At 27.7% G+C, this 12,008-nt stretch overlaps 1 long non-coding RNA gene across 3 annotated transcripts; it reads left to right on the top strand.

Moving 5' to 3' along the window:
* Positions 1 to 3,561: 3,561 nt before the first annotated feature.
* Positions 3,562 to 9,258, top strand: LOC147816783 (uncharacterized). Of its 3 annotated transcripts, none has more exons than XR_015429131.1 (4): positions 3,562 to 3,756; positions 4,975 to 5,054; positions 6,218 to 6,293; positions 9,097 to 9,258. It is a non-coding gene; the product is annotated as an uncharacterized LOC147816783 (long non-coding RNA). The 3 variants fall into 3 exon arrangements; XR_015429133.1 differs by lacking the exon at positions 3,562 to 3,756 and adding an exon at positions 3,868 to 4,122; XR_015429132.1 differs by lacking the exon at positions 4,975 to 5,054 and having other exon boundaries at positions 3,579 to 3,756.
* Positions 9,259 to 12,008: the final 2,750 nt, after the last annotated feature.

Genomic DNA, 12,008 nt, shown 5'->3' with positions numbered 1-12,008 from the left:
TTAAAATTAATAGGCTCACTTCTTAAATATTTTTAGCCGTTTTGATACATATTAAGTGTCAAAAGTATTAGTTCAAATAAAAATTTCAACACTAAACAATATTTATTGCGGATGATTCGGTTAGTTTAGTTATGCGAAACTGGCTATGAGCATAGCACATGATAAAAGGACATTTTAAAAATTTAAAAGAATTTGTGACACTATCTAGCCATAGTTTAAAAAGTAAATAAATTTAGAAAATTTTCCCTTTTAATGTAAATATGCCTGGATGAGCAAATTTAGAGCAATTCATGCTTAAGGAATTTAGTTATGCATTCATATTTTATGTACGTTATTTCTGGCTAATTACTAACATACGAATACCAAAACAGGGGAGTCACCCCTCTGCAGAGGATCAAAGTTGCGATGGCATGTCTTCGTATCATCCTCAGGTATGTTACCCACACCGTTGCCAACAGCCCATTGTGCAGCTCTAGTGTGACGTAATAGTGCTAAGCAAGTAAAAAGTTGCAGAATCAAACAGAAAAACTTCCTCTGAATAAACATAGCTTTTTGTGATTAGATTTTGAATCTTAATCCTTAAATTATAGTGATAACCGCCATCTTTAAAATATGGCCTCACTAGTTAAATCAGAAAAGTGACCAAAATTGTCTACACTTTAATGTTAATTTCCAATTTTTGCTTCATCAGTTTACTCTGCACATAGGTAAGCAAATCAAACGCTCCTTATTATGAAACACATTTAGTCAAAAATAATTAAAAGTAAAAAAAAAAAAAAAATTCAGTACCATTTAATTTAATGATAGACTAAAAATTCTAAATGTCACATAGAATGAAAGCGCGATTAGAAAATAAGAATGAAAACGCAGTTTTTAAGTAAAGAAGTTTTTTAAAACAATTAAATTTTTTACTTTTAATCTGATTCTTAAGAATTCATAATTTTTAATCTCATTTCTTTATCATTTATATAAATACAACTTTAAATATGTCATTTAAAGTTGTATTTATATAAATGATAAAAAAAATGAGTATGATTTTAAATTTTGCTACCATTCTTAAATTTATTATTTAAAAATAATAATTGTAAAAACTTTTTTCAGCTTCAAATTATAGATCGATAAGCAACTTTCATAATTGCGAGGAAAAACAATTTCCCTTAAATTACAAATATGCAAAAAGAGAAATTAATATTAAGGGATCTTAATGTTCAACCGCGCACCAGATTGAACTAGTGGGATTATAATTTACAATTTACGGTAACCCCATATTTTTTTAGAGTCACGAAAAACGAATCGTTCGAAAAACTATGATGGCTTAGTAATGAGAAATGCGTTTTTAGGCCCGAGTTTGTGACTTCAAAGTATTTTCCGTACTTATTAGCTTTATTTTGTATCCATCATTGAACAGTCGACCCGATTTTGAGTTTACGACTAACAATATTTAATTCTGTAGCCTGAAAATTTTTGACCCAATCCAGAAGACTGTGCGATCAAGTATTAGGAGAAATTCAACCCTTGTGGAAGACTTTTTCTGATGAAACTAACTCCCATTTGCGTTGCATGATGATGAAAAGCACGAAAATTTCCCATGGTTAGTCTGACGGCAAGAAGACTTTAATCAATGACCTGTCCAATTTATTTTTATAATGTAAGTCATAAATATTTGTAAAGACAATGGGCTACGTAACAAAAGAAAATTTAACCCACGTGGTTTTTCTTGCTTGGTCAATAGAGATATTCACGCTGCATGCGAAAAAACAACATTTGCCAATTTGATGGAAATTCAAACAAAACCTTATTAGTAAATTCTTCGTCGGAAAATATATTTCGCTAATCAGTTTCTTATTCTCATAACCAAAAACCATAAAAGAAAATATTTTTTATACAGTAGGAATGGTTCTTGAGATTTTCCACCTGTGTCAAGCATATATGTGTCACCTGTGTCAACTATATATAGTTGAGATAGTATTTCAACTCTATGGTGTCAATATGTTCCGCAGTTACTCTAAAATGAATATTGTGCTTTTTCGATTATTAAACTAGTTACCGTTTAAGGAATTTTGCAATTGAAAATAAAATCTAAAAAACTAAATGAAAAACAATAAAAAACTTTCTCTCTCATCCTTTGGGATGTTTCCCAAACAGTCGCCAATAGCCCGAGGAGTAACTCTGGTGCTACGACTCTGACTGAATCATATTTTTATTTCCCATTTGGTTCTTTTCAAACTAGTTAATATAACTGTTGTGTTAACTTTATAACGAAAATAATATTTGAGGGGTCAATTCCATCTGGGGTCAATTCCAAAGATGCCGTAAAGAATGAGTGCCTGTTTGAATTGCCATTGTGTCGTAAGAAACAGGGATGTCTTAACAGTTGGGCAAACAGGACAATGCCCAGGGGATCCCAAAATACTTTTTCAATAAAAAGATATTTCACTACCTGTTAAAAGTATTTGGTATTCAGAGATTGAGGGTGCTCCACGTGTTGGCAGGGTGTTTGCCCTGGGAGCCCCAAAAGTAGCTACGCTACTATTTAGAAACCCATAAAAATCACCCACAGCTCTCGTACAGCTTTAGAAATCAAATGCTCAATACCTTGAATTATGTAACGTTTAAAATAAATTTGAAAGACCTATTCATAATGTGCGTAGCTTGCTTTTCCGGCAAATCACACCGTAACATACGAAAATTTCGTGAAAAAATTAGTTACTTATTTTTATTAGAAAGTAATTAAATTTTTATTAAAAATATGTCCTTTATTGTTCAATTTAATTAATTTTCGAGATCTTTGCAGTATCCAGTGTTAAGCTTGATCACTGTGATTTTAAAAGTTTAATTTAAGCTTTAATAAAATCTTCAATAAAAGCTTTTAAAAGCTTTAATAAAATCTTCATATTAGCCAGCATTTAATTAATGTGCAAGTACATAAAAAAGAGAGAAAGAAAAACTGTTAGAACAATGTTGTCCTTATTTATTTATTATTTTTTTCTTCATAATTGTTGTCATTGTCACAATTCTGTCATTATTTTCGAAAGCAAATATCAAAAACTGTTTTTTTTAGTGAATGTAAAGTTGAGAAACAGTACATTTTTGCGATAACTAGATAAAAAAATATATATTTATTTATTATCTATATGCATTTTATTAAATATGTTTATATAGAGTTATTAAATATGTAGATTTATTTTAAAATATTTATTTATTATTACAAGGAACATAAAACCCTTAATTATATATAAATAATTGATAGAAAACAACTCGGAAATTAATACGAGATAGTTTAAAAAAGGAAAATAAATAAAAAAATTGATGTTTTTTTTATTTTTTGATAAACTAAATAAATAACTGAATGTCATAATAAATTTGTTTCTTAATAAAATAAATAATTAAAAAGTTGAAAATTTTATTCAATAAAACTATTTTTCATCGATTATATTTAGTTAATTGAGTTAATTTGTTTTTTCTATTTGTTGCTTTTCTCATAAATATTTATATGCAATATAAAAAGCGCATTCAAGTAATAACATAGAAAAAAAAGAAAAGAAAAAAATGTACATTTTAATAAAATTCTATTAAAATGCGCTCTCTGAGACTAAATAGACTGAACGTTCTTTTACTCCCTTCAATTAGTGAATTTTTACTGAACTTTTTCAACTTTTGATCCGTAAAACTGGTGCGCTCTCTTCATGACTAAACTCGTTTGCACCTTGCTCCAATTGTTTACACACATGGCGGCGGCAGATTCATATGAATGAGGTGAGTTTTCTTTATGTTATTTATTATTATCACTATTATTTAAATGTACTTTATCTTTATTATTAATAGTTGATTTGAGTTTCATATAAATAATGCGTGCGCATTTATTATCTATATTATAATGTTGTTATTAGCATTGAATTGCAATCATGTTAGGCTTAGCAGTCTATTTACATTTTGAATTCTTTTAAGAAAGATTCTGTTTAAGTCTTATTTTAGTTTACAGTAAAAATGTTGCATCTTAAATACTTATATTACCGTCCTAATTTTTTTGTGTGACGAAATTAGCTTTTAAATCATATTTAATTTCTCTAATTGTTTGCGTCATGTTGTATAATAGTTTTAGCATTTGAAGATAATGTTAAAGTAACGTTTGTATAATTTCTATTAAAATAATTTTTTATTTTAAAATTTATTTATTCGCAGTTATGATTAAAATTTTGGCTTGCTGTTGTCCTATTCTATTGAAATGTAATGTTAAAATAAATTCTTTTTGTAAAAAGAAGGAAAAAAAAATTAACTGTTTTATTTTATTTAAGATAATATTTTCTAATGGAAATATTAAGTAAACAAAACTTTTGAATTTTAATTTCAGAGTATTTAATAATGAACAATTTTGTGATTTACAATTAATAATTTGAACAATTTAATAATGAATCAAATTTGTGATTTAGAATTACCAAAAATATATTACAAATTAGAGTCTATAAAAAATTTCTATCAATTATTTCAAATATTTATTTTTAACCTAACTATTTTTATTTGAATCTTTTTGAAAAACATGCTTGATTTGTCAATGGCATTTCCTTATTTTTAATAAAGTAAATACATTTAAAAAAAAAAAATTTAATAAATATGTAAGGACTAAAACATTTTAAAAATCATTAATTTTCTTGAGCATTGTTATATCAATGTAATCAATATTTTTTTTTTAATTTTGTTATAGCTAACATTAGAAATGTTTAAATTGATTTATAATAAATTCACGAATTCACAGCCGGGATTTAAAAAATTATTTTGCAAAGTAAACAAAAAGAAAATGTAGGAAATTTTAAAAAATTTAAGTTGGTTCATTAAAATAAAAACACTATAACAAAAGGTGTTGTGAATTTATCTTCAGCTTTTTCATCTATAATTAGATTTATTTTTATTAATGTAGGTATCTACTTCTATTTATTTTAATGCTGTTTCTTTTGCTCTATATTTGAAATATTGTAGTGGTGCACAGCCTGCGACTAGTGAGCCAGATGTAGCCTGCTGACTGTTGATACGCAACAAGGGAAAGCTTTTAAACACAAGTAAATCTATGTTGTTTCTCAATTGCTTTTTCCATTGTTATTGCTCTGGAATTTCAAATGGTTTTAAAAAAGCAAATATTTTTATTGTGTTATTATGCAAATTTCAGTGATTACGCTTAGTTTTACCTTATTTTCTCCGATTTTTTATAAATTCAAATGGGGTTTTGACTGCTTTTAGACAGTTAAAACTACTATCGCTATGTGGTTATTAAAATCCTGATTACATTTAATACGATATTCAGACTCTTGAATTGTGCTTTTAGTTATAATAACCACTTCTATATGCTCTTTATTTGTGCTCTTTATTTTGTGTCTAACAATTAAAAGTATTTGATTTTCTGAAAACATATTATCAAGTTTACTGATAAAAAAATTACACTGAATTTACTGATCACAACTCGTAGAACATAAAAATTAGCATATATGCTGTCTACATGAGCAAATACATGTGTGGCTCTTAGTTAATCTACCTGCTGTATTTTCACTTTAAAAGGTGACATTCCTATATTATAATGAAAATATGGTGTATAAGGATTGTATTTTATAGGGATTAGTTGAAATGCTTTTTGCAAAATAAATCCATTCTCTTTTAAATAATACCGCTTTTTGTAATGAAGACGTAAATGAAGGATGAAAAAAAAAAAAAACAACATATTTTTACTTTGTTCGTAGTTCTAAAAAATTTTTACCAAAATTTTTTTTCTATTATACTGTTATTTAGAAAATGCTATAATTTATTGCCGTCCGAGTATTAATGCAATTTTGCTTTATTAACACAGCAATATATTAACAAAAATTTCAAAGCTATGAATATCAGTGGATATTTGGAAAAACTTGTATTTGAATGCTTCATGAATTTTGAAATTGCTGATTTCTCTAAAAATTTTTTATTTAAGTTGAGACTTAAACCAATGAACAATACTTTTAAATTTTAATACTTATTCTTTATGTGTTCATTTGCTCTAATCGTGACTTAACTTAGAGTAACTAACTTATGTTTTCTACCTAGCATTTCAGTTAGAAATATGTATATTCTCTCAGAATATACAATTCATATTAAATTTGGTTAATCACCCATTTTCCAATAACTATTTATAAAACTTATTTTTTTATGAATATTTATAACTTTAAATTTATAATGTGAATGTTTTATTTTGATTTAGAAAATCCATTGAAGAGGACATTACAGGAGCCAATAAACTGACAGCATGGACAGAAGGGTGTGAGAATTGGCAGGAAGTAAGTGAAGTACTTAAGTATTTAGTTTAAAATTGTATGTTAATCAAGGTTTTAAACACGCCATCTAGTGTTTGTGTTGGAGGGATGATTGTTTTTAATGAGGGGTTGCTTTGCTTAAGGAAACTTTAAACAAAATTATGTTGTGGAAAAAGAAAACTCCAAGAATTATTTCCCCCGTTTTTTTTCTTTCTGTAATTGATAGCAATAGGTCCTTTTCATTTGGACATTTTTTACTTAGTTTAAAATATATTTTTGCAAAAGATTCATATTAGAGATAATATGACTATAAAAAGTTAATTTAACAATAAAAATATAAATATGTGAAAAATTTGTTAAACATACTAAATTAAAAGAACTTTCTTTTTAAATATTTGGAGAGGCAAAATACATTTAATCTATTCCTTGCAACTTTGAAATATGGGAATTGTGATGGAACTCTCCTTCCACATGAATCTTTCCAAGCCAAATTGATAGATACTGAAGCATCAAAATTTTGATCCATCAGTAAAATTTAAGTTACCTGCAACAGGGGTCTGTCCAAACCGAATTTACTACCATTTAGCGGTACCTTCACAAATTCAACTTCAGGAAAAAATGGTCGTTTCACAAAGTATTTTTTCTTAAAATTTTATTATGTGTATCGTAGGAAACAATAAATCCATATTTTTATTATAATTGTGTGTTGATTTTTTAATATAATTTTAAATTTTCAAAAATTATGTCTAAATTTTCACAAAATAAGTATCGTTCAGAAAAAGCTTGACAGAGTACTGTACAAGTCATAATGGAGACATAGAATTGAAAATTCTGTTATCTTGAGTCTCAATTTTGATGTTTTTGGATCATTAAATGGTTATATGTATACTATATGCATATAACGATTGGGAAAAGGTACTAGTTTTTTTTATTTAAGTTTCATCTCTCTCTCTCTCCTTTTTTTTTTTTTTTTTTTTTTTTTTTTTTTTTTTTTACTTCCCACAGTGGTGCGCAGTTATTTTTCAGGTCTAGTTATGGAATTGAAACAAAATTTGTGATGAAAAATTACTCCCATGGTATGACATCCTCTTAAAAACACAGTGTAGCATTAGATTAAATATAAAATGGAAAGACAAATGAATTTTAAATATTTTTTGTTAAAATATCTTAATGTAAAAAAAAAGCATTTTGAAAATATTAAAATAATTTAAAACAATGTTTGTATGACTTTGTAATTAAAAAAATTAAAATATCTAATTTAAACCAACTAACCTTAGTATATACTAAATCAAGTAATATTTATTTTTCTTTAAATTTTACTTTTATTTTGAGAGTTTATTACTCAATCCATTTTACAGAAAATCTTTTAGAAAAAAAAAAGGAATTAATAGGGTTACTCCTCCTAATAAATAAATATAGGGTTACTCCTTGTAAAATGGTCTTAGCATATTTAAGCATTGCTTATTGAGTAAGGTATTTATTCATTTGATAAACTTTTTTATAACATAAAAGGTGTATACTGCTGTGCAATAGATGCATTAATAAATTACAAAAAAACTCACAATTGAGATTTTAACATCTTTGTAATTTTTGAATAATATAACATTTGCCTTTCTTACCAGTTATCTGAATTAAAATCAATTAAATTAAAATTAATCATCTGAAATTTTATTTCAGTGTCAATAGTATTAGCAAAAGAAGGAAAGTAAATGTCAATCCATTTACTAAAAATATATTCTGAAGCCTGACTTCTTTATTTTAAATTCCACACTTGCTGAACACCACTTCCTTTGAAGTCTCAAAATTTGTCATATTGTTTGTTTATATTCTGTTTCCTTTGACTGCATTGGCAAAGACTGGGAATGTAACAGTGTGTTATGAGAACTATTTTAATTTATAAGTTGAAAGTTATTTTATTAATTTATGAATGCCTTAACAAATGTGTCTGATTGAAATTACATAAATGACTGTTTTTACTTTGGCTCTGATATCATTAATTAATCCTGATCACAACAGTTTTAATTACAATATGCTCTCTGCCTTTTGCAACTTTGCTAATTTAAGTAGTGGAGACAGTGTAGTTCTATTTGTTATAAATTTGATAAAATATTTCCCTACACTAAGTTTTTAGATACGAAAAAGGTGTTTATTTGGTTAAAACATAGATTCTGCTGTTTAACTTTACTATTTTATTGGAGTATTCGCTTCAGTTTCTTATGAGGCCAAAATTCAAATATTGTCAGGACGTAATGAGATAATACCAATAATGTATAATGCATATATTTTTGTGTTATATATCCAATATTTATATTTCAGAGCTTATTTCATAAATTGCTTTGAAAATTCTATTAATTTAAAAAAAAAAAAGAACGTCATACATATCTGAATGGCAGGGATTACACAACATACTCGTCACCCAGGTAAAGGCAATGTAGCGACTAACATGCTCATATAAAAAATTGCAGAAGCTTTCCTGCTACTTAATGTAAAATTTTACAGTGAAAGATGTTTAAAATATCACTTAGATGCTACATAAATGTTTAAAATTGTGAAAGTTCAAACTAAATATTGTCTTAATTGAAATTTTTGTAAAGATTTAAAAATTTGTTGTTTATTTTTTACTGAAGAACTACCAGAACTACTACAAAGTTCAGCTTTTAACTATTCAGAAATAGACATCAATTCATCCACAGCTGGAATATTTTTGCTCTTTAACAAACAGATTTTTTTAGCAAAGTTAAGACTTTTCCAAGTGCTATTGTTTTTTAAAAACTTGTTTTTATTTTTATTTGCCTTTTTCCATATTAACATTTTATTTTTATTTCAGGTCAGATGAGAGAATATCTAATGAAAAGAGGAGTTACTGCCACAGAAATGGAGGAGGCTATGAAGAAAAGAAACAGATATATATCTGATAAAATCCAGGATATATGTTTTAATATTGCTAAAGTTAATGATTCTTAAACAAAATAAATCTTTTTTAAGTTTTCTTATTTGTCTTCTCTTATATGAATATCAATCAAATGATTACTGGTAATTATATATTTTACACAAAATTTAAATGAGTTGTGGTTAGACATACAGCTGTGGTTTTGTTATTTAATATCAAAAAAGGTATATTTGCACCATATTTAATATTTGTTCAAAAAAAAAAAGGGATCCTAGATACACACATAATAATCCTACTGTTAAAAAGCAAGCCTGAGAGGTGGGCTTCATAGTAGAGAAAGAGTAAAGATAATTGCTAGTAGGAAAGCATTAAACATAACAAAATTTAAAGCAACAATTTGAAAATTAATGCTAGAATAGCAAAGATTATAAGAAATTAATAATAGTGATATAAATAGCAAAAATTTAAAGCAACTGATTGTAAAAAAAAGTAATGCTGGAATAGCAAAGTTATCAAGCAACTGTTGGTAGGAAAATAATGCTAGAATAGCTGAGATTCCAGGTAACTGATGGTAGGAAAGTAATGCTAGAGTAGCAGAGATTTCAAGCAACTGATGGTAGGAAAGTAATGCTAGAATAGCAGAGATTTCAAGCAACTGGTGGTAGGAAAGTAATGCTAGAATAGCAGAGATTTCAAGCAACTGGTGGTAGGAAAATAATGCTAGAATAGCAGAGATTTCAAGCAACTGGTGGTAGGAAAGTAATGCTAGAATAGCAGGGATTTCAAGCAACTGGTGGTCGGATTTTTATGCTAGAATAGCAAAGATTCCAAGCAACTGTTGGTAGAGAATTATGCTTGGAATAGCAATAAAAAAAAGCATCTGTTGCTATGGAATTATTGCTAGTAAAGCATAAAAAAACAAGCAATTTGTGGTCTTGATTGTTGCTAGACCAGCAAGATATTCAAGCAACTGTTGGTAGAGAATTATGCTTGGAATAGCAATAAAAAAAGCATCTGTTGCTATGGAATTATTGCTAGTAAAGCATAAAAAACAAGCAAGTTGTGGTCTTGATTGTTGCTAGACCAGCAAGATATTCAAGCAACACAAGTTGGTTAATGTATGCTGGACCAGCAAGATATTTAAGCAACACAAGCTGGTTTATTATGCTGGACCAGCAAGATATTCAAGCAACACAAGTTGGTTTCTGTATGCTGGACCAGCAATAAAGTGTGCCAATTCATGGTATGGAATGCTAGTAATTATGCTGGAACCAGCAAAGATTTATGGTAGTATATGCTGGTATTTTAGCTGGTACATAGCATTATATGCTTGTCTAGCAAACAAATTCCAGCAAAAATTTTAACCTGGGTACTGTCCCTTTTTCAGCCATTATTCGCTCCTTAACAAAGAAAAATATTTCTTTTCACATATAGAACACTTTATTCGCTTTAAAATATTAAAAAGAAGTTAAAAAAACGATATAAATTAGAATAAATAAATAAATAAAAATTATCCGAAATTTATCCGTTTATTAGCTATTATTCGCTATATCCCAAAGAAAAATTAGTTTTTTTTTTATATACAGAACACTTGATTCAGGTTAAAATATCAAAAAATATATTGAAAAAAATAATATAAAGAAAAGAAAAAACCCGAATGTCGACCCTCGCAGGGTTTCGAACCCATGGCCCCCGAAACAACAAATCTAACTTCCCTCACAGCTTTACCAACAGCGCCATGCTTCACATGCCTACTCCGCGAATATTTAGCTTAAAACACCTTATCCCGGTTAGTAAACAAACTTATTTTCGGCCCACTAATGGGTCTATAAAAATGTCCTCGGGTACAGTTGTTCGTCACATTAAACTCTAATTTCTGCCCCAGTTTTAAATTTATAGGTTAATATTATAGGGATGTACGGGGTGTGATGTGTGAGTGCCTCCTGATACGACTTTTGTCCCTTTTTCAGTCATTATTCACTCTTAAACAAAAAAATAATAATTTTTTTCATATACAGAACACTTTATTTACTTAAAAATATTGAAAAAAAAGTTAAAAAATAACATAAATAAATAAATAAAAATTATCAAAATTTAACCGTTTATTAGCTATTATTCGCTATTTCAGAAAAGAAAAATAGTTATTTCTATATACAGAACACTTGATTCACGTTAAATTGTTGAAAAGTATTTTAATAAACATAATATAAAATTAATAAAAAAAATTCAAATTCGACCGTTGCAGTGTGTCGATCCCGGGACCTCCGTGCCTTCAAATCTAACTTTCTCACAGACTTTTAATGAACTTTTAAATGAAGAAATTCGAAGTCTATTTTCTGTATAAAAATATGGTCATATATCTCCCTCTTATATTAAACTATAATATTCAAATAGGACCACGTATCATATTACCGGGTTATTGAGTACCCTACCTGAGGAAATAATTATAGACCTCATAGGGGATACACAATGTGGCCCTGTTGTTCACTATGTACGCATATCTAAAATAGTGCGTTCAATCGCTTTAAAATGAGGAAATTCGTCTTCTAAAAACCTTTAGGACGAGGCGTTTCGAAGTCAATTTTCAATATTAACGCAAGGCCCGATATCAGACCTTAATATTGACCCATAATATTTTAATTGGACCACGTATTATGTTACCGGGTATTAAATAGTCTGATGATCGAATGATGGGGCAAAAAACAAAAAAGAATTTTTTTATCTTTAAACTAAAAAATTTTTTATTTATAAATAATTTATTAATACTCAAATTGCTTGAAAGATGATACGTTCCCTACTAATGACAACGAAGTTTTTTGTTTTATCCAGGCTTAACTCGATCTGCCGTC

Source organism: Parasteatoda tepidariorum, chromosome 1, assembly GCF_982258835.1.
Source record: "Parasteatoda tepidariorum strain Cologne lab strain chromosome 1, Ptep-v5.0, whole genome shotgun sequence".
Lineage (NCBI taxonomy): Eukaryota > Metazoa > Arthropoda > Arachnida > Araneae > Theridiidae > Parasteatoda > Parasteatoda tepidariorum.
This window is presented reverse-complemented; position numbering and strand designations above follow the sequence as displayed.